The sequence below is a fragment of the Gymnodraco acuticeps genome, unplaced genomic scaffold, assembly GCF_902827175.1.
Source record: "Gymnodraco acuticeps unplaced genomic scaffold, fGymAcu1.1, whole genome shotgun sequence".
NCBI lineage: Eukaryota > Metazoa > Chordata > Actinopteri > Perciformes > Bathydraconidae > Gymnodraco > Gymnodraco acuticeps.
Window position 1 is genome coordinate 4,177,336 of NW_022992126.1, and position 21,733 is coordinate 4,199,068.

Consider the following 21,733-nt stretch of genomic DNA (forward strand, 5'->3'; position numbering starts at 1 on the left):
TTGAACTTGTTTACAACTTGTATGTGTGTGTGTGTCTGACGTTTAAGAGTTTACAGAGAAGGATAGGCAACCCGCAAAAGGATGAAGAATTTCTGGAAGATACATGATGCAGAAATGTCTGCCTAATTTTACTTAGCTTAAAAAGCACCTGCTGCACTTGAGCCTCATAAAATAGAAATAGGATTATTATATGTTTGGTCTCTAAGTGCTCATCCACCAACCTGTACGGTATGTGTAATAACAAGATAACTTGGAGACAGAGAAGAGACGCATTGTAGAGATATCACACTTGTAGTGGACATTTTTATTATATCCTTATATGTTTAAACCAAATGCTTCTCATTTCCTGAGATGTGCTGTTTTCTTCTATCTACTCTACTGTGGGTTTATTCCCAAGCACTTCAAGGCCACACAGCTGATTTGGCTACTGGGTTGAGACTCACACAAAGTCACACAAGAACTTGCCTTTCCTGAGAACCGTTATACTACAGCTCAAGGACAGGTGTCTAATAACAATGTGACCGTGTGAAGACAGATTTCTGAACTTCTCACCCTTTCTTGTATATAAGCTTTGCTTTCCTATTATATCTGCGCACACTCACGCAGACTATTCTATACTCTGTGAGACCTGTGTCTATTTTATTGTATCTTATGTATTTGAAGCTTCAAATAAATAACCAGAAAGACAACTCTGTCTGATTCACCATTTATTTGTTTTGATCACTCTGACTTGTACTCTCCACAGTGTTGGGTCTCAGATTTCCATAACACACTTTAATCCTAAACTACATACAAATTAGCTCCTCTTAAAACCTAATGCAGGATAAGTACAGCTTCGTCTGGCATTTTTTAATCAAGTCAGATTACAATGCTCTAGTGTGCATTCATGTCTTGATTCAACAAATGCAGCCCAACTTTTCTAGAGTTAAAGGTTTGACTGAAATCTTATGCCTTTATTGGCATTCTCCAGCAGACATTTATTCAAAGCACACATGGGAAAAAGAACAATTAGATATTCATTGTCAGAAATGCACAACTTAAAGGTGGGGTAGGTCATTTTGGAGAAACCAGCTCGAGTGGCTAGAATTTGAAAATACACAGCCGGAACAAATATGCCACTTCCTTACAGAGCCCCTCCTCCAACACACACGAACGCGCACATGACCAATGAGGGCACGAGATAAGTTTGTGCACAGATGGAAGGCTGACAGGCAGGAAGGCCATCCAGTTACTTTAGCCGGGCCGGCTCAGATGATTGGTCGTGCTTTTTACAGCGCTACGGCTTCCACAGATGACGTTTTTGTATGGATTTTTTGTCAAAGCACTTAAGATATTCATTGCTATCGGGATGTTAAGAGCACTCCATGGAATATAACAAAAAGTGTATCTCAAGCCGGTTTCTCAAACTTACCTACCCCACCTTTAATGTTGATTATAATGTATGCTGAATTCAAGTTTAGACGTTAGTTATGAGTTGTGTGTCCAGCAGCATCAGACAGCAGTTTTCAGATTTGTCAAGAAAACTCACTGCACACTACGAGCCCTGCACACAATGGCATTAGAGATGGTAATAACATAAATACAAGGGTAAAGCAAAACATCCTGTGTGTTCTGAAAATCCACTAAATCATCTTTGTTAGGTGATAACGTACATTTTGTGTTTGTCCTCACGCAGGCAAAAATAATAATAACTGCAGCTTTAAATGCCCATGTTTTAAATTCTAGAACAACATTACAAGCAGTTCACTGATTTAGCATCGCAAGTTGGCAACTTGTTTGAGACAAAAGTGGGGGAGACATCATGACTTGTAGTCTCTAGTATGGGTCAGGCTCTGTCAGACAATCCCGACGATGCATAGACAGCATCCATGCTCCATGCCTGACAAACGCCTACGTCCTTTAAACTCTACGTCCCGAGGCATCCAAACTTACAAACTTTCTAGTCTCCCAGTGCAAGCCAAGATAACACTGACGACATCACTATGGTTTTTTTCACTGAGAAGTTTCAACCCCATAGAAGACATTACACAACAATGTTTCAGGCTAAGTAGTACTTAAGGCTAGTAAAATGACCTTCATGTGTACAATTGTTAGAATGTCCCTGAAGTTTCAAGGTCTTTCAGTAAATCACTTTAACGATTGCATGGATGCCATGAAGTGTTCCTCTCTGCCAAACCAATTCCTGCTGCCTATACCGCTCCGAAACAGCACAGTGGAAAGGGTTGAAATGTAAGGAAGTTTTCTCTTCATGCTTACTGGAAGGAAGAAAAAGCTGCAGCAGAGTGTGGCTGTAAGCAATATACAACACAGCAAATTCTAAGTGTAATGATGCCACTTACACAAAGGACACAAGCACCCCGCTGTGAAACGGTGTCATGTCTTTGTGATATAATCCTATTTATTCAAATTCCATTTAACAGTACTATTGCGAGGAAATCACGATGACTGTTCTCTTGAGAAGCAGATGCTATTGTGTGCTTGGGGTGGCCCCGCAGTCATGGATATATGGAGACAATTCTGAATTATCATTTGGTAGGTGCAACAAATTACTCAGTGCTGTCCTACTTTTAAGACATATTAGACGCTACTGTGCTCCAGGCTAAGAGAACAGATGACGGAGAGAGGGAAAAAGTGAAATAAAGTGTCTTCAACACAGAGGGGAGGGAAGATGAACGTGTTTGGGTGTGAGGAAGAGAGAGGAAGATAAGGAGAATTATAGCAAATGAGAAAGGGTAAATGAGATATAAGAGGGAGAAAGATTCTAAAGTGGAGACACTGAGAGTGTTGTTCTTCTATCTGCTTAACTATCATCTTTTAAAGGCAAAATTACAAAGTCATCTAATTTCCTTGCACAGTTAACATCAAATTCTCTCAGTGCTAACATCCTTATTCTCTCAATGGCAAAGATAATGTGTTCAGCTTTTCTCACTAAGAACATGCACAGTTCTGAATTAGAAATACCTGACATTTTTCTCTGAAGGCGAATGTTAATATAGGCAGAATAAATAGAGAAAGGTGGTTGACTGTCACAGAGGTGGCGGCGGGTGAGGCCAGCATGACCTGACACCTGCTTATTTCTTGCTTTTGACGAGGTCACAGGTGTCACGCTGATATTGGAATCCCACGAGTGCACCATGGGAATGCTGGAGCAGAATTAGAATCGGCCACAGAACGACAGCAACGGGTTTCCAAATGAAGCCTCTCAGTCCCTGTGCCAAAGTGACCCATTTTCTCTCTCTTTTTTTATCTTCCCCCTCTCTCTGCAGCCGCTGCCCCAAATTCTTCACAGGGAAAGAATATGCATAAATGTAATTAAAATGGCAGAAAATGATTGGAAAAGATTCTTATATCCCCTTTCTCTGAACCATTATTCCTTGGGTTTGTTGGACTCCAGCGGGTGAGGAGTTTGAAGGGGTCACCCTTCATTCTCGGGAGAAAATGTCACCATGGAGATGGTAAATTATAACAACACAAATGAACTTTTACTTTAAAGGACACAATGGGATTGAAAATATGTTTTAACAGTCTGTGTCTGTGTGTGTGTGTGTGTGTGTGTGTGTGTGTGGTGTGTGTGTGTGTGTGTGTGTGTGTGTGTGTGTGTGTGTGTGTGTGTGTGTGTGTGTGTGTGTGTGTGTGTGTGTGTGTGTGTGTGTGTGTGTGTGGTATCAAGGCAATTACTATTATTTTTTTGTTGTAAAGTACCAATCCTCTCTGTCTCTGCTGTCTCTTTTTCCTGGTTGCTTTTCTGCGGAACTGTTCAATGGGACTGCTCTTTTTCCCCATTTCTGTTCAAATGCTAATTATTTTTAAATGTTCAACAGACCTCTTTGGTTTGATTGTTCTGACACAATGGCACCATTTTAGAATAATTAAAAGGAGTTAGGAGTGTTTATAAGGTACAAGAGAGGGGACTGGTTCAAATGTCAAACCCTTGGAAGAAAGAAGGGGATTTTGTTAAATATCTTGCAATTACAAAAATTCCCTGGAGCAACTGATTATACAGCACTCAGACACCCATTTTAAGTGAACAAGGTTGTTAGCTGAACAGAAGATGATCTGTTTCCATGCTTGGAGTTTTTCCAGAGGTGCTGGTGAATATAAATCTCATCTTGAACCGGCAGAGTGAGCTTATAATGTATATTAAATCATGGTCTCTGGTTCACATGCTGGTATGGTTGTTGTTGCCTTTCCCTCAACTATTTCTGCACGAATGTTGGACAGTGTGTGATACATTTCTTGCTACCAAAAACTAAACTTGTTTTGTTGTTGTAAGGGATTCAGTAAATACAAAACAGTAACTGTACTAATCACAGTAATGCTCCGTTAGCTTTTTTGCTATTAGCGGCAGGCTTACATCAGTGTACGCTCTCTGTGTTCAGCTGACAGACCAACCCAGTCTCACGGCATTTCGTGTTATAGTCACGACATGTATCTATTAATTCGTGCTCACCAACATAATTTCCCCCTTTTTTTTTCGTGTCACACAGAACTATTAAAAGCAATGTATTTTTTTAAATATTTCATTGGTAGTATGTTTCGTGCCTGCACCACGTCTTTTTGTCCGGTCGGGTCTTGGAAGACCGGAAGCTGTGGGGTTCATAAAAACATGTTCTTACTCAATATCAAGCCACGATTATTGTTTTTATTTTAAATGTTATAATGTCGGACTTTTTTTGCCGTCCGTGAGGAAAATAAATGGGGCTCAGAATACTGAAATATGTATTTTTAAATCTTTTTTTCCTTCTTATTTGTTATTCTTTTATAAATAATAGACTGTTATTTACTCAACAATAACACACAATTAATCCTTGTTTTTATATATTTGTTTAATTCTATAATCTCTGGCTTTTTTGCCGTCCGTCAGGAACTGAATTTCAAAATAAAGTCATTAATAATATTATGTATGAAATTATTTTGTCTAAACTAGGGCGCGGGGTCATGTTATGAATGTCTTTTCGTTGCTGTGGGGTTTTTCCATCGGTTTGGGGTTTAAAATATAAAAACAGTAATAAGTAATAAGCCAATAAGTGATAAGCCTTATCAGCCATAACTATCAACAGAATTGCGTTGCCAGGCAACAGCTTGGGGTGAAAACAGTATTTCCGGTCTCGAAGTTTTCATAGTAAAACCGGAAGTATTCCCCTCACTGTCAAATTATTTTACAGTGATATCTGCAGTACTCATCAATTAAAAACACCAGATTATCCTTGTTAATTACACAACATTGATTGGTTTCAATTGTGTACAATGCTTTTGTGTTTTTCCCCTTCGATTCGGAGAAACAAATAGTTTTTTCGGAGTTTAGGATGGCCCAAGACACTACACTACCCATAATCCTCAGCTATCGTTTGGGACTACAACATCCACCTTGCTTTACAAACCCAAAGACTTACAGTATCTTCTTGATTTTTTCTATTCTATATTTCTATCATTGACCTTCTACTTTCCCCCTATTGTGTATGAACTCTTAATATTTTTTTAATCAAATATACTGTAACATATTCAACAAAATTCAATAACGTGCTTTAACCACCAGCGGGTTAAAAACACACGGGTTAAAAAAATTGTCAAGTTTAAAGTGTTAACACAATAAATTATACTTTCCAGTATAAGTTTCCAGTTTAGTTTATGACAGATGTATTTTGTTATCTACACATATGTTTTTGATATTTGTTACACCAAACCGACAGAAAAGCTGGTCTTAACATGACCCAGTGGTCTAGTTAATAACACATAATATCAAACATAATATTACTATTAACTTTTTTGTGAAATAAATACACACAGCATACAATGCCATAATAACTTTTTATTATTAGTGTAGGACACGTATGTATAACATCTGAAGATGTGTAGTTTTATTCATGTTTGTACATACTTTTACAGGATATTGCTATTATTTCACATGTTTTACTTCAACACGTTAATATCTGATTTGCAGACAGAAAGGTATATCCGTCATTTAATGGTAAGCTATTGAAATTCTGATTCCAAAGATGTGTCTTCCATCACCCAAAACCCCTGACTATTCTCTCAACTCAGTATTTATATTCAAAGAAAATCAGTAATATCTTTAAAAACTACAAGTCCCTGTCTATCAGCTGTGCAACGTTATGGTGTAAATATAGCCTATCTTCCAATTGGATCAAATATAGTCAGCCGAATTACTATTGATACTGCAAGGAGACGTATTGTGAAGAGAAATTGAATATGTTGTTTAATTGCTGATATATTTATGATTCATGTCACATATTCAGTTTCGGTGGCAGTTCTTCCAGTTTGTCCAAACGTCTTCTAATCAGGGCTCTATAAATAGAGAACTACGGCAAATGTGTAATATTTAATGCAGCCAACCCGTGTATTACAATGCCGTTATGTGATGACTTTCAAAGAGAAAGTATAAAGTATTATTTTATTTTTTTAAATGTTTTTCGGATTTCATATTGCATAAACACCATATCCTAACGTGCATTGCGGCTAAAACATCCAATCACCGAGCTTCAACCATAGCTGAGGATCTTGGGTAATCAGTTCAGTGGGTGTATCGTAATGACGCTCCAAATGTCCCATATATAGGCAATACGTCTGTTTCCGGTATTGTTTATGACGGATGTATTTTGTTATACACATATTCCTTCACATTTAAATTTACATTAAAGTATTTAGTGAGGCCTTCTAAAATGTTTTTAAATGGGTTCTAGTTGAAGAGTTTGTAAATGAACATGAACCCAAGCTGTTGCCTGGCAACGCTATTCTGTTGATAGTTATGGCTGATAAGGCTTATATTGTGTGTTCTTAGATTTCTATGCTAACGCTAAGAGTATCGCCATAGTTCTGACTGAGTTGAGGGCTAACATTGAGCTAGGTCAGGGGTCGGCAACCCGCGGCTCCCGAGCCGCATGCAGCTCTTTAAGCCCTCTGCTCTGGCTCCCTTGAGCTTAGATTAAGGAAATACAAAATATATATATTTGTAGGACTATTTATATCTTGTTGCACGGTTGAAAATGTTTCTTATCTTGTATTTTGAGGTGATACTGTGACACATAAATAAAAAACAAAACGGTTTTAATTAGGTCAACTAACATATGCGTCATATCCTGCTACGGTCCCGCACCAGCGCTTTTTCTTGCAGGCGAATAACCTGACCCCTGGCTCGATGGATAAATCAAAGAAAATAAAAGTATCGGAGGAACACAGAGGATTTAATTCTGCGTGGACAGAGTTATCTGCTTTCACAGCAAACGATGCTGGCTTACCGGTATGTTTGATATGTGGAGAGAAGTTGTCAAAGGCGCTGCAGCCTTTACGTATTGGAGGAAAAACACCGAAGAGGAAGACAGCTGACGATCTTTAGTCATTATTCAATCAGTTCACTCTTTTTAGGGTACCGCTATATGTTTTATTCAATTCAAAGTGGGCCCATTTTAATTGATTTATTTTTCTTCAAATGTGCAGAAGACTCCCCAAGTGCTGTGTTTAATTTATTTTAAAGTAGGCCTGTGTATTTTTTTTGTATTCTCCTTATAAGAGTTATTTGTTTATTATTAGAGGTACAGTAAACTAAAAAAACTGTAGTTTTTGTCTATGATATAACAATACAACTTTATAAGCTATCAAGCTATCAAATTAAAAACTAAAAACATTGGTGGAAAAGGTGGCAAAATGGCTCTTTTAGTCAAAAAGGTTGCAGACCCCTGAGCTAGGTGTTGGTCAGTACATATTAAATACAGATGTGATGTTTTCCTATGGATGCTTTAAACATTCTTTACAGGCATCTTTGAGGGAGCTAGGCTAAGTAAGAAATGTAATGTAACGTGCAACCAATTGCTTTTGCGGTTGAGTAATTAGCAGTACTGTGACTACTTAATTGACGTAAACACTTAGTATCTTCTTTTATCTGACAATTTGCTGTAAGCTGTTGGTTGCTCTGTCACTGATGCCATTCTCTGTTCACATGAGCAAACAGGAGCAGAGCTCTGCTATCATCGGCCCGGTGTCTGTATGAATGTGCAAGTGTGTTTGTTTCTTCCCAAGCATCTGCCGTAATCCTGCTGCTGAAAAATCAGGTGCATATAAGTCATCCAGTGAGAGGTAGTCACTAATAGGATAGAGGCTGCTTCACAGGAATGAGCTATGGCCTTATTACCCATCTCACTTCCTTGCAGCCGGGCGTCCTCCCGTAAAAGCCCAACAACACTGTTCCTATCCTCTCTCCTAAACATGCTCTGTCCATACATCTATCCATCCTTCTGCTTCCTTCTCTTTCTCACTTAGCCCCCACATTTTCTTGAAGCTTTTCCCCCTTTTCTCCCCCCCTGCATCTTTACTTCCCCTCCCTTCTTCCGTCTTTTTTCTCTTTACCTCCTTCGCTCCTTTGCTCTAAAACTCCCATCACCTCCCCTTTCTTATTCTCTCCCCACCTCCAGCACCTGATTTCTACCCTGCATTAAAATAGCCTCTTCTGAATCTCTCCCCTCAGCAGAGCACCTACCTGATTTACTCAGATCTCCTCTTTCCCATATATCCCCCCCTCCCTTCTCTCTTCTCCAATCCTACCTCAACCTGACCCATCCCTCTCCTTTCTTTTCATTTCCTTTCCTTTCCTCTCCATACTCTTCTAAACTTTCATCATATGCCTCCCCGCTTGATCTATTAATCTCTCTCGGTTCTCTCTTAGTCTTCCTTATCCCCTTGGCTCCTTTCCTCCCTCCTTCTCACCCCATTTTCCCCACCTCTCCCAGCATCAGCACCTGCTCCTGAAGCTGTCTAGACTTGCAATGAATTGAGGATGGAGAGAGAGGGAGGAGGTGAATGTGTGCAAAAAAGGAGGGTAAGGGAAAAAAGAGACACTGAGAAGTGTTGGAGTGGAAGAAGAAGATGGGAGTGTTTGAGGAGAAAGATAAAGTAGATAGAAATGTCGAGTGGATGACATGAGAAAGTGCAGAGATATTGTTGGAAGATTTGTGATCTAAAGTGGAGCTGTTCATTTTTAAAGAAAAATAAATCCCACTACTTCTTAATGGTTGCTTTTGAGTTGTCAGTTTTTGTCCCAGCTCTCAATTGTAGGAGCACAACAACAATCATGTTCTGTGGTTTACTGCTTCATACCCACTGAACACCTCTGTCCACGTGTCTGTCGTTTCATTTTTCAATTGCGGCCCATTTTTCAATGTGATAAACCTTCGTAATCCACACATTTTATCAAAGAAAAGATACGTGATCTAAGAGGACTCCGTCCTGTCATATTGTGAATATGTGTGGTGGCAGAGGAGGAGGGAGGGAGGTAGGAGGAAGTGATATGAGAAAAAATGAATGATGGCCCCAACCGAGTGATGAGGCAAATGAGGACGAACAGATGCTAGATTACATCTTTATATGACAGATACACACACAGTTTGTTCATTGGTCGGCTTGTTTGTGTGGTTCAGAGTGTGTGTGGGTGTGTGTGTGATTGACAGGATGAGGTGTCCTGTCTGTCTGTAACAGGATGTGATAATTAACCTTTTTCCTGCTAAGCGGAGCTATTAAAGCTAAGGCTTTAAACACGTTTTATCACAAACACAACACATTACACAACTTAGGTTGTTTAGAGCTGTTGAACACAACCAGGGACACTATGCAGTAAGCCAGTTGTTATAGAGGTTATTATGCCTATCCATGTCTATTTTTATTTTTGAATCTTGCCATCCATTAGTTGTTAAACAAGTTGGTCTAGGTGGAGCCAATTTGACCTGCTTTAAATACTGTGTAGCTGGTTATTAAACTGTGAACTGGATGAAGGTTATAGAGTGGTGCAGGAACGAGTCCTAAAACCCGGAAGTGAGTTAGCATTTGTACCACTTCCGGTTCCCTCGTCTCAGAGTCAATGTTTTTTTTTAACTAGTTTTTGGAAAATAGCTCTAAATAAGGTCTGTGGTTGACACAAATGTAAGAGACAGATCACATTTTTTTTCTACGACATTAAATACATCAGCAGTGGCCCCACTGGTGATTTTTGAAGAGTTTACGTGTCTGAAAAAAACGATGGTTGTTAACAAGTGGCTGAATAGGACAGAGGTTGTCGAGGACGTTGTACGTCATTACGCGGAACACGTAAACACTCCCGCTAAGTTTGTTTGCCCCTTTTCTGCTTGAAAGCAAGTACCTGCGCTCTTGCAAACTGTTAAAACAAAGGCTTCAACTTGTACAATTTAGAATCTGTATCTTTTAATATCGATCTTAAGTTGGCGTGACGTTGAAGTTGTACAGCCTTGCTGTACCCGGCTATAGTTCGTTTATAGCATAACGTTAGCATTTTGCTTCTGGCGATTAGATATATGATTAGAAAATCATCAAAGTAGGACATGTGGAGATTATCCAGCTGAACAAAACGTGCATTTATCAAACAGGTTTCTTTTCCACAGATCTCATTTTTTACAATATTCCAAAATCCTATGGAGAAATCCCGTTGCTTTTTTGTCGAGGGAACCCTTGCGCAGCTTACTTCCGGGTCGGCCTACAAAAATACATCATCACTGCACTACTCTATTGACTTAAATAATAACATATTATTTTGCTTTGGTGCTCAAGGTCGTACAATAAGTACATCATAACTATAGGTAGATACATTTAAATGTACTGAGTAACCTTCAACCACTGCTAACAGAAATGCACATGCACAGAAACAAAAGTTAGATTCTCAATAGAGCCAACGTGGCAGATGGGCCAGCAATAGAGTAACATATGACTTTGTGCCCCCGAGTAAGTCTCCAGCAGCAACGGCCAGCCAAACCTTAGCCACTAATGAGGCTCTACACACAGTCCCACCGAGCCTACTCCAAACACTAGGAAGCAGACAGACACAAGGAAGGAGACAGAGACTGTAGACGCATGCTCACGCACACACACTTGCAGACAAGCACACATACATCAAATACATTTTTTAATCTGAAGCACAACCTTGGGCACTAAAGCGAACCATAAGGCGCACATTAGCATGGCATGTGTTTGGTAAAAGCCTTGCAGATACAATTGTGGTGCACTTTTATGTTTAACTTCTTTGGCATCCTTTTCTACTAATCCTTGGTTCTGAGGTAGGTGTGGGTGATTTGGACTAAATTCAGCTATAATTACAGTATCACAGCTAAATTGATATGTGGCAGGATTTCTTATTAAAATGCAAGATTAACAATCTTTTTGAGCCAAACGTTTTTAATTGCTGTAGCAAACTTATATTAATTTTGTTTATGAATGTATGCAGTTATAACTATACAGTAAACTACAGTATAACAATTCAAAATAACCTTTAAAGGTCTCCTATTATGCTATTTTTAGGCATATATTATTTGTCTCAGATATAAAAATATATAAAAAACATGTCTATGATATGTTTGATACCAAACAGATCATGCATTTTAGAAATCCCTCATATCCCTCTATTCCAGCCCTGTTACGGCGCATTTCCACTGCCGGGCCTTGCACGGCTTAGTACGGTATAGTTAGGCCTTGGTAGGCCAGGTTCACTTTATGCTGCGTTTCCATTACAGGAACTGGGGTAGTAACTATAGTAACGCAGTGTATGTGGAGCCGTGACGTCATCTTCAATGCGAAACAGAAAACCAACATCAGCCGTTAGCTGTTAGCACTCAGAGCTCACAGCTCCTCATATCTGTTCAGAAAGTAGACACAAGTTAAACAAGTACAAACCACAGACTGCCTGTGTCATGGCGAATGCAGTCGCTGGTTTATTTATGTCTGTATAGGCCGTTGTTGTGAGTGTGGACGGTCGGAGCATATACTGCGTTAGCTTAGCCGATCTCCATTCAGAAAACACGCATTTAAAAAGTTTTTCGCCTGCCGTCTGTCTGCAGACTTGTCAAAGCATTAATTCATGGTTTTTACTAACTGGTTGTTGTTATTTCGGCATTATTTTGAAACGTGTATACAATTAAATCACGGTAAAATATGTTCATTTTGTTGTAGTTGCCAGCGATTCTCTCACTAGTTTAGCATACTCAGCCGGTTGTTGGCCCGGAAAGAACCTCGATTTTGGAGAGCCACAAAACTGTGAAAAAGTAACCGCTAGCCCAGGGGTCGGCAACCCGCGGCCCACGGGCCGCATGCGGCCCTTTACGCCCTCTGCTCTGGCTCCCTTGAGCTTAGACAAAAATAAGAAGGGAATAAAATAAAAGTATTTGTAGGACTATTTATATTTTGTTGCATGGTTGAAAATGTTTCGTATCTTGTATTTTGAGGTGATACAGTGACACATAAATAAAAAACAAAACGGTTTTATTAGGTCAACTAAAATATGCGTCACATCCTGCTACGGTCCCGTGCGAGCGCCTTTTCTTGGAGGCGAATAACCTGACCCCCGGCTCGATGAGCGAACTATGGATAAATCAAAGAAAAGTACCGGAGGAACACAGGATTTAATTCTGTGTGGACAGAGTTATATGCTTTCACAGCAAACGATGCTGGTTTACCGGTATGTTTGATATGTAGAGAGAAGTTGTCAACGGTGGTGCAGCCTTTACGTATCGAGGAACAACAAGGGAGAGGAAGACAACTGACGATCTTCAGTCATAATTCAATGGGGTATGTCATTTATTTCAGAAAACACTTTTTGTTATATTCCATGGAATGCTCTTAACGTCCCGATAGCAATGAATATATTAAATGCTTTGACAATAAATACATACAAAAACTAATCTCTGGAAGCCGTCGCGCTGTAAAAAGCACGACCAATCATCTGAGCCGGCCCGGCTAAAGTAACTGAATGGCCTACCTGCCTGTCAGCCTTCCATCTGTGCACAAACTTATCTCGTGCCCTCATTGGTCATGTGCGCGTTCGTGTGTGTTGGAGGAGGGACTCTGTAAGAAAGTCTGAAGGAAGAGGCAGATGTTTTCCGGTTGTGTACTTTCAAATTCTAGCGCACTCGAGCTGGTTTCTCCATTCTTACCTACCTACCTTTAACTCTTTTTAGGGTGCAGCTATATGTTGTATTTATTTCAAAGTGGGCTCATTTTAATAATATTTTTTTTCCTTCAAATGTGCAGAGGACTCCACAAGTGCTGTGTTTAATTTATTTTAAAGTAGGCCTGTGTATTATTTTTTATTCTCCTTATAAGAGTTCTTTGTTTCTTATTAGAGGTTAACAGTTTTATATCATGTAATAAATAGCCTAATAAATGCAAAAAAACGGTAGTTTTTGTCTGATATAACAATAAAAAACTATGAAATATGTTTTGCGGCTCCAGACAAAAAAATGTTTTGGAAAAAGGAGCAAAATGGCTCTTTTGGTCAACAAGGTTGCAGACCCCTGCGCTAGCCGGAACTAAACCTAGTGGAAACGCAACCAAAAACGGGCCGGGCACGGCACGGCACGCTTAAACCGCGCTGTAGTGGAAATGCGCCATTAGAGAAATGCAGGTTCGGGGACCTTAGCTTGAAAAAAAAAAAAAAGAGGAGGGGGAGCTAATGCCTGCTCAGATTTCTACCAGAGATAAAGCTAAATGCTGCCGTGATTAAAAGCCATATCATGTTCCAAACAACATCAAGAATTTTTCTGAAACAGTATGGAGCTCAAATGCTTTTTTTCTTGTGGGTTTACCACAAGGTGAGTTCCTTTTTTTATTTCCTGCTTTTGTACACATACTCTCTCCAGTAGAGGCTAGCCCTCAACTCAGTCAGAACTATGGTGATACTGTTAGCGTTAGCATAGAAAGCTAAGAACACACAATATGTACACAAGACAACTGTGAAATTATTCAGTCAGATCATTTTTTGTTGTTGTTGCCGAAACTAACATCACATGTCTATCCCCTGCACCAAGCTAGCACAAACACAACTTAACCAGTCTGTCCAACCCAGTCCCACGGCATTTCATGTTATAGTCACGAAATGTAATCTATTGATTCGTGTTCACCAACACGATTTCCCCCTTTTTTTTGTGTCACACAGAACTGTTTTAAATTAGCTTGCTAATGTAAACACAGACCATATTACTTCCAAAACAGTCGGTCATTGTTTCTGATAGCAACTTTCTGATAGGGCCATGGGTCCACATTTCCGATAGTGTTGTCTTCTATCATATTTCAGGTTGTTGTTATGCTGTCTGTTTTAGGCGTTCTTGTATCATGGAGGTGGAAGGCCTTTAAAACATAACGTTTTGTATTTTATTTATTTTGTCAAAAACAATCATATAAAAAACTAAAAAAATATATGTTTATTTACAGCTGTTTTTAGAAGCTCCATTCAGGTTCAGGTTCAGGTTCAGGTTCAGGTTATTTATTTGTACCCGTAGGTAGATTCTGTTTGCAGAGAAAAAGACAAGGGTTCCATCCTGACACTAAAAATAAACACAAACAACAGACACATCTCTAATAAAGGACTAGTAAAAGTAAAAGTACAAGTATACCCTGCTCTCAAATCTCAAAATATTAAAAAAAAAAAAAAAAAAAACATTTAAGAAGGAAAACACTAGTACAAACATGGAGATTCCAAATTCATGGAGGAAATTATACAAATTAGGGGTTATTTAATGTTTTTCACAGCACGATAGCCAAAGCTGAGCCACTGAGCTCTAAAATGAAAAATATTTCTTATCAAATCACAAAGATTATATAAAAAAGAAAAGCACTGCATGCACTCACAATATGGGCCCATGCTCACACTGATACACTGCAGTCAGATAATAATTGCATGTCAAACACAAGGTCAGGCCAAGTTGTACGGCTGTAGCACATTTAATTTTCTTCTGAGAAGTATTGTGAGTCTGCTGATATTATTACAGAGCACCCGAGTCTGAAAGTAATATGTTTGAGATATACTAAGGCTAAAACCTGTAATCCACAAATAAACAATAACCGTGGCATTGCCTTTTAAAAACTATAAAACAAGTTGTTTTTTACCCTTTCTTTTTTTTTTTTTGCAAACAGACCCGGTTATGACTAACAGCTTGTGACAGGATGATTCACTTCCAAGGCAGCGTGGAAGAGGATTTACTGTATATTATTACTCTTTGTGTGTACTGCGCAGAATGACTACACAGCGCTTTATATATCTTACTGATTTAGAGCATTTAATAACTAATGGAAGGATGTAAATGTATCACATATGCTGTATTAGACCCATATAGATTCTCCTAATGGCTGCTGGTTCAGTCTTGTGCATTTGTGATCATGGCTTTACCAGGGGAGTGCAGTGGGAGTGTTACCCAGAGTGTCTCTTTGTTATTTTAACACAATGTTATTGTGTTTCAGTGAGCAGGATCCTGAGCCAAATACATTTTGAGGACGCAGATTGTTCCGTGATACACATACTGTGCCAAGTGCTGATGGCATGCTGTGTTTTATGGGAAGAAAATCAGAGAAAGAAAGAACAAGAGAGGGAAAACATGAAATTACACTCTCTCTTACCTTAAGAAGCACTTCAACACGTCAAACTGCAAAGAGAAGGAGCGAAAGAAGGAGAGAGACAGAGGAGAGGGAGAGGAACGAGAGGAAAAGAGAGAAAAGAGATTCAGATTAGTTTACCGTTGAGAGCAGTAGCGGAACAACTTTCAAGACACTTCACAGTAGAATGTGCGAGGTAAAACAAAAGAGATTTCAAAGTTCTAGAGTCGATGTCATCTCACACACAGGCATGATGCGCTTTTAGCTGCAATGTCTTTCCTCTTTGCCCATAGAAGTACCACTATTACTACACAGGCCGTTCAGCAGGGTGAAAACAAAAAACATTCAATTTTCTTCTATTCTATTATTAGATAGAATAAAAGGTGTAATATAATTCCCAAGTCATTCCTTCACAGATTTCCAAAAAATACATTCAAACATTTTATATAATGACAGTAGTCACAGAAACACATTGACTTATTGCTCAATGCAAATGACATGAGCTAAGATTAGTGCATCAATTAATACAAAAATAAAAACATTAAATTGCAACCATTCATATTTTATACAGTAAACATTCATGAAATGGACCGAAATGTGTATTTGTTCATTAATTGTAAGCCAGTCCAGGTGGTTGTTGACAGCTTTGAATGGAAATGTGTAGTAGATCTACAAGAGGAAGCAAAGCGAAGCACTTTCTGCTGCACTGAATACCATTTGACAGTTTCATCATTTAAAAACAAATCATAAAAGAGGCTGCTCTTAAATCTGCTTTTGAGTGGGCTGTTTAAGAGAGAACTTGCAGAGTTTAAATAAACAAACCAGGGAAAAAAACATTCTCGAAATAGCCCTCATGGATTTGCTGAATCTCTGGAACCTTTTCAATATTTATTCCTCTCCTCCTTTAACTCTGCAGCACCAGACTTTATCAGACCCCAATAGAGCGGAGCAGGAAGTGGGGAGATGGTACTGGGTTTTTATCCCTTGCCAACCAGTGACCTATACTGTACTTCACACTACTATGCTCTTCTGGCTGTGATATAGGCGGCCTTGGAACGAGACAATGCAAACACCCTGAATCTGCCAGTATGCTCATTAGAAGGGCTTGTCGGATGGTCGAATAGCTTCTGACACCCCTCCCATCTCTATTCAGTGTAAAAAAGGTGGGGGCTGTGTCCAACTACTTTGATTTCTTTCCAAAACTGTCATTCACACCCACTCCACGCCCTGATTGGACAACTCTGCACAGGTGAGAAAAGAGCCATGGTTACAACTCTCTCTATTAGTCATTTGTTGTCACTGCAACACTATGAATGTCTTCCAGGCGACACTGTTTACCATTATCCGTGTGTTTAACAGATATCACACCTCTGCCCTTTCTGGATAACTGCCGACTTTTCACCCTGCCCTCCCGTGTGGCCGTTCATTCAGGACAACTATAAACACGCTTGATAAGGACAATGTATTAGTTTTGATTGAACGACGTACACATACCCTAACAGTAACACACACCCATAACACACTGTCAGAAAGAATTTAAGTGCTTTTTGATTGGCAGATGTAAAATGCTGTCAGACATATTGTGGAGGTTGAGCTCACATGAAAAGCAATGATCACTCAACTTGGTTTCTGAAAAGCTCCCCAAGATAACATTTGGATATTTTACTTGAACTTAAATACACTCTAAATTTAAGTAAAGGCCAAGCAACCAAAAGGTTTTTAAATGGAACAAAATTGCAAGATGAAGGAGGCCGTCCCCAAAATGTTACCAGGTGAATTCTTCTGAGGATTTATTTTGTGGCACAACTTTTAGAGATATAATAAAAGGTATACAATATACAGCTAATGTATTTGGTGTGGTAATGGGAATGAATGCATTATTTTACATATTGTTTAAATCTCAGATGGTTACGGAATACTATTTGCATATACTATATTTAGGCCTTTTTTTCAGGGACATAAGAGATAAAGTAATTGAAAATGGCAATAGCAAGGGGCATGAGATACAGAAAATAATTGTAGATACAAATGAACAAGATCCATGGCCTGCATTAAACTGGTCACACAAGCGTCTGAACCAGGCCACCATGGTGTTCAAGACATTGATATTTTCGCTTTTTGTTAGCACTTTAGGACAGCAATTAATTAATGTATTGTCTTTGAGGGATCATGTTGGGTTGTTGCACTCTCACTAGCTGTGCACATTCGGTATTGGTATTTAAGCATGGAGCTTCAGAATGCATTCTTCAACAAAAAAAAGAGATGAAACATCAGCAACATCCTCACCAACACCTCACCTGTCAAAGACAATTAGTCTTGACTATAACAATACTTTGGTAAAACTATTTCAGAGAAAGGTGCTGACAGATAAAAAAGTGTTAGGATTAAAAAAGTTTTTGACAGGCAAATTAGACAATCTTACACATCTGTGTCATCACCACCTTTTATTGTACCATGGGATTATTTTTGTAGTTGTGGAAGCATCTTTATACTAGGTGAAGGTGCTATTTCATTATTATTTACATAATGGTAATTCTTTTTTAAAATGATCATAGGAGCATATTACAAATCCAAGTTATCTTGCTGTGTAAATGTGTGGCTTGAACAACATTTAGATTAAGTCTGTAATTAAGCTAAGAACAAATAACAAGACACTATATCCATATGCTCTAGACAAGATCTGACACCCGTGAATGCACAAAGAAATTAAAACTCCAATACCCACACACACACACCAAACACACACACACACACACACGTAAACACACTGCTATCAGAGTGTTTCATTAGTGAGGAGCAGATAGATTACCCTCCCAAAGGAGACATTGACCAAGAGGCCATTGATCTACTGAGCTAAGCCAATCCGTGTGTGTGTGTGTGTTTGTGTGTGTGTTTGTGTGTGTGTGTTAAAATGTGAAAGTGCTTGGATGTGAAAAGTAGCCTACTGATGGAGTCTTTAAGTTGTTAGAGTAAGCAAGTGCAGTAAATCTAATCCAGTCGTGTTTAATGAAGAGAGAAAGAAGCAGGCAGTTGACACACTCATTACGTCCAATTACTCTTTCCAATCACTGCCATTTCACTCACTCACCAGATAGAGAGGGAGTGGGAGAGACAGAGAATCAGCATTATTTATGTCTTGGCAACCCACCATGGGGAAAGAGATTGATAGTACTTGAATGATAAATAAAAAAACATTTATTCCTTTTATGGAATGACAATATGGTGCATACTGTAGGAGGTATCTAATATAATTTGCTCTCATTCAACCCCATCAGAGTACTGAAGTGTAAATCAATCTGTCTAAAGCTGTAATTACTCAATTACACAGCCTTATTGATGGTATAATAAAGATTGTTGGGCTCAGGGGTTGTAATCATGACTTATGGTAATAATACAATGACAACCATATTTCCCATAATGAGCTCGTTGTAAACAGTAACAATCACAAACAAAAACAAGAACCTTGCTATTACTGGTGACATATTGTCTGCCTAAATGTGTGTGTGTGTGTGTCCCAGTTACATGTGTGGGACTTGTAATTAGCTCCCCAACTCGTTCTCTTACATTGGATGTGAAGGTAATTGGGGCTTTTGGACACTCACTCTCAATCTCTGTCAGTGTGTGTGCGTGTGCGTGTGTGTGTTTGTGTGACTGTAAGTGTGTGTGTGTTTATGTAGTGTCTGTATTCTGGAGAATGGCCAAACCATTACTGTGTGCTCAGCCTACTCTAAAGCAGCTTGTGATTCATTAGTAATGGCTCCATTTGCAAACTAAATGAGTGTTTGAGTGGCGAATGGCAACGTGTGTGATAATTGTGTCCACTTACTTTACAAGCCTTCTTTTTCTTTTTAGTAAAACATGTAAAACCCACTGCCTCTCTCTCTCTCTCAAACACACACAAACAGGATTATGTTGAACATGTAAAATATGTTTGAGGTGTGTTTACCAGCACAAGAAGCTCATGTGGATATAATGAAGTCACTGTCATTAAATACTGGTTTACACCTGCTCATCTCAACTAATTAAACATGCTGACACAAACATGTATGCAAACACACACTCTCACAAGAGTTGCACACTTCATACAATCACACGTTTGCAGTTGTGCACACGCAGTAACATATATTCCATCACACTCCGGCTCAAGCACGAACTTCCCGACAAGTTTTCTTACACCGACGAGTCAAAAATACATTCTCATTTTCACTTTGATGAAGGTGAGATGTCACCCGCTAAACACAGCACACAACAAACAGTCCACCGCACACCCACACACACACACACACACACTACCCCACCCACACGTAGTGATTAGGGGCTATTCCTCCGCCCTTTGAAGGGGTGTCGTTTGATAGATGGCACCCGATATCGATTGGCGGCTCTGGCTCTGCTTCCATTTCTTGTAGCCCTGCGTTATTCTTGTCGCTTTATTTCAAACAGAGCGCGAAGAGAAGGGTGGGCTTAAACACCACCCATCATCACTTCACAACTCACAGTTAGTTCTCTGCAACATACAGAAAGCACAACACAAACACCACACAACACACACCCAACACAAACACATACACACACAACACAATGACGGGGGTAATGAAGATTGTGAGCTTACACAGCGAAATTCCCAGGGAGAACTTATTTAGGACAAGCCTGCGCTACAGAACGACAAAGCGAGTGGTGAAAGTGATGTAAGGAGTGGGACCATCGACGTGAGGGGAGAAAGGAAGAAAGGACCATTACGTTTGGCAAAGTGATGAAACTTATGAGAAAACGCTCTACCTACTCTGATTTAAAAAGAAATATCAGTTGCTGTTATGGGAATTAAGAAAAGGAGCATTTCAAATGGCTAGGTTCATGTGTAAAGGCTAATCTCAGGGTCAAGGTTACCAGCTGAATATTCACTTATTAAACAACAACAATTCAAAAATAAATTAATATAAGATCTCAAAGAACAAAGCATGGCCATGGTGGATTGCTTTTGCAGACTGCAGCAGGGATTATTCAAAGAGGGAAGTTCTGCCTAATGCCCATAGGAGTGAAAAGAGAGTGAGCCAGGGTGACATGAAATGTTAATGGTCTGCCCAGAGCAGCAGAACTTCATAAAAGACTTGATTTAGAAACTATCAGTAGCTTTCAGGAACAATGAATACTGTCACATTGCACATAGAGCCACACAGACACACACTGACACACACACACATGATTTGATTAAAACCCGGGGCTACAATGCGGAGTTGTTATTGAGAATAAATATATATTTGTGTGTGTATTTCGTGTGCTATAGAGTATTAAACAATACGAGACACAAAAAGATGGTTCACAGCTGAATAAATACATAGGCATATTGTAGCACCATGAAAGCCAAAAATGTAAAATACCAAACACTCACATGCTGCTCCAATCCTTATTACTATTTGTGTCAATCACATGGATTACTCTCACAACGTATTGAACTTAAAACGGATATAATCATCAGCTCAGGGTTCAAAAATATGTGTGACATTCCTTGGAGGGACTTAATGAGGACAAACACACCAGATGTTACCACCTGTGGGTACCAACGCAAAAAGCATATGTCTTCTCGGGGTGTTGAATGTTGGGAATGATCTGGCTGTGAATATTTTGTTTATCCGTGATATTAAGGCAGGGAAATAACGAAGCTGACATTTAGTCTGTGTTCAAAGCTGTGCATCGTCTATCTGTACTTTTATCACCAGCAAAGCACTTGAGACTCCCTGAGCTCTGTGTTTCCCAAAGGTGAAGGCAGGGATGATTAACTCAGCAATAGTTGAAGTTTGAAAATATAGATTGTGATATAATATCCTGTTATTGTTCGACAATAGTGTGTTGGCTAAATCAATGCTTCCAGGCAAAACTGTAACTAAAAAATGTATATTTTAGTTTTTCACATTAAAAAGAGAATTTTAGCAATCTTGTTTTTGCACTCACTTATGCTGCACCAGAAAGAGAAACAAAAGATAAGGGTCAACATTGATGCTATCTCTTTGAGGCTGTAAGGCTCATTGTGAATCTTGTTTTTGGAGACTTACACAGGAACTGGACACATTCTGACCTATTGATAGAGTGGGGTCAACAGAGAATGCACCTTCTTCGCAAACTGAATTCTTTCTCTGTCAGGCCCTTCATTCTTTGTCGTTTTTACTAAGCATTCATTGAGAGCCGTATTTGTTTTTCTTTGATCTGCTGGTTCCATAGCCTTACACTGAAAGACAGGAACAGCGTAAACAACATTGTTAAAACCTGCAGTATCAGAGTGAAACAGAGAGACTTAAACTCCTTCTGTAACCAACAGATTCTGCGGAAAGCAGAGAGCATTCTGAACTCTCCAGGTCATGTTCTT

At 39.2% G+C, this 21,733-nt stretch overlaps 1 protein-coding gene across 1 annotated transcript in view; it reads right to left on the reverse strand.

Moving 5' to 3' along the window:
* The window catches only part of ptprdb (protein tyrosine phosphatase receptor type Db), a 165,327-nt gene that overhangs the window by 123,707 nt on the left and 19,887 nt on the right, over positions 1-21,733 (reverse strand). The window contains 1 exon segment of the mRNA XM_034203321.1: positions 15,400-15,425. The gene's annotated coding sequence lies outside the window, so the exon portion shown is untranslated.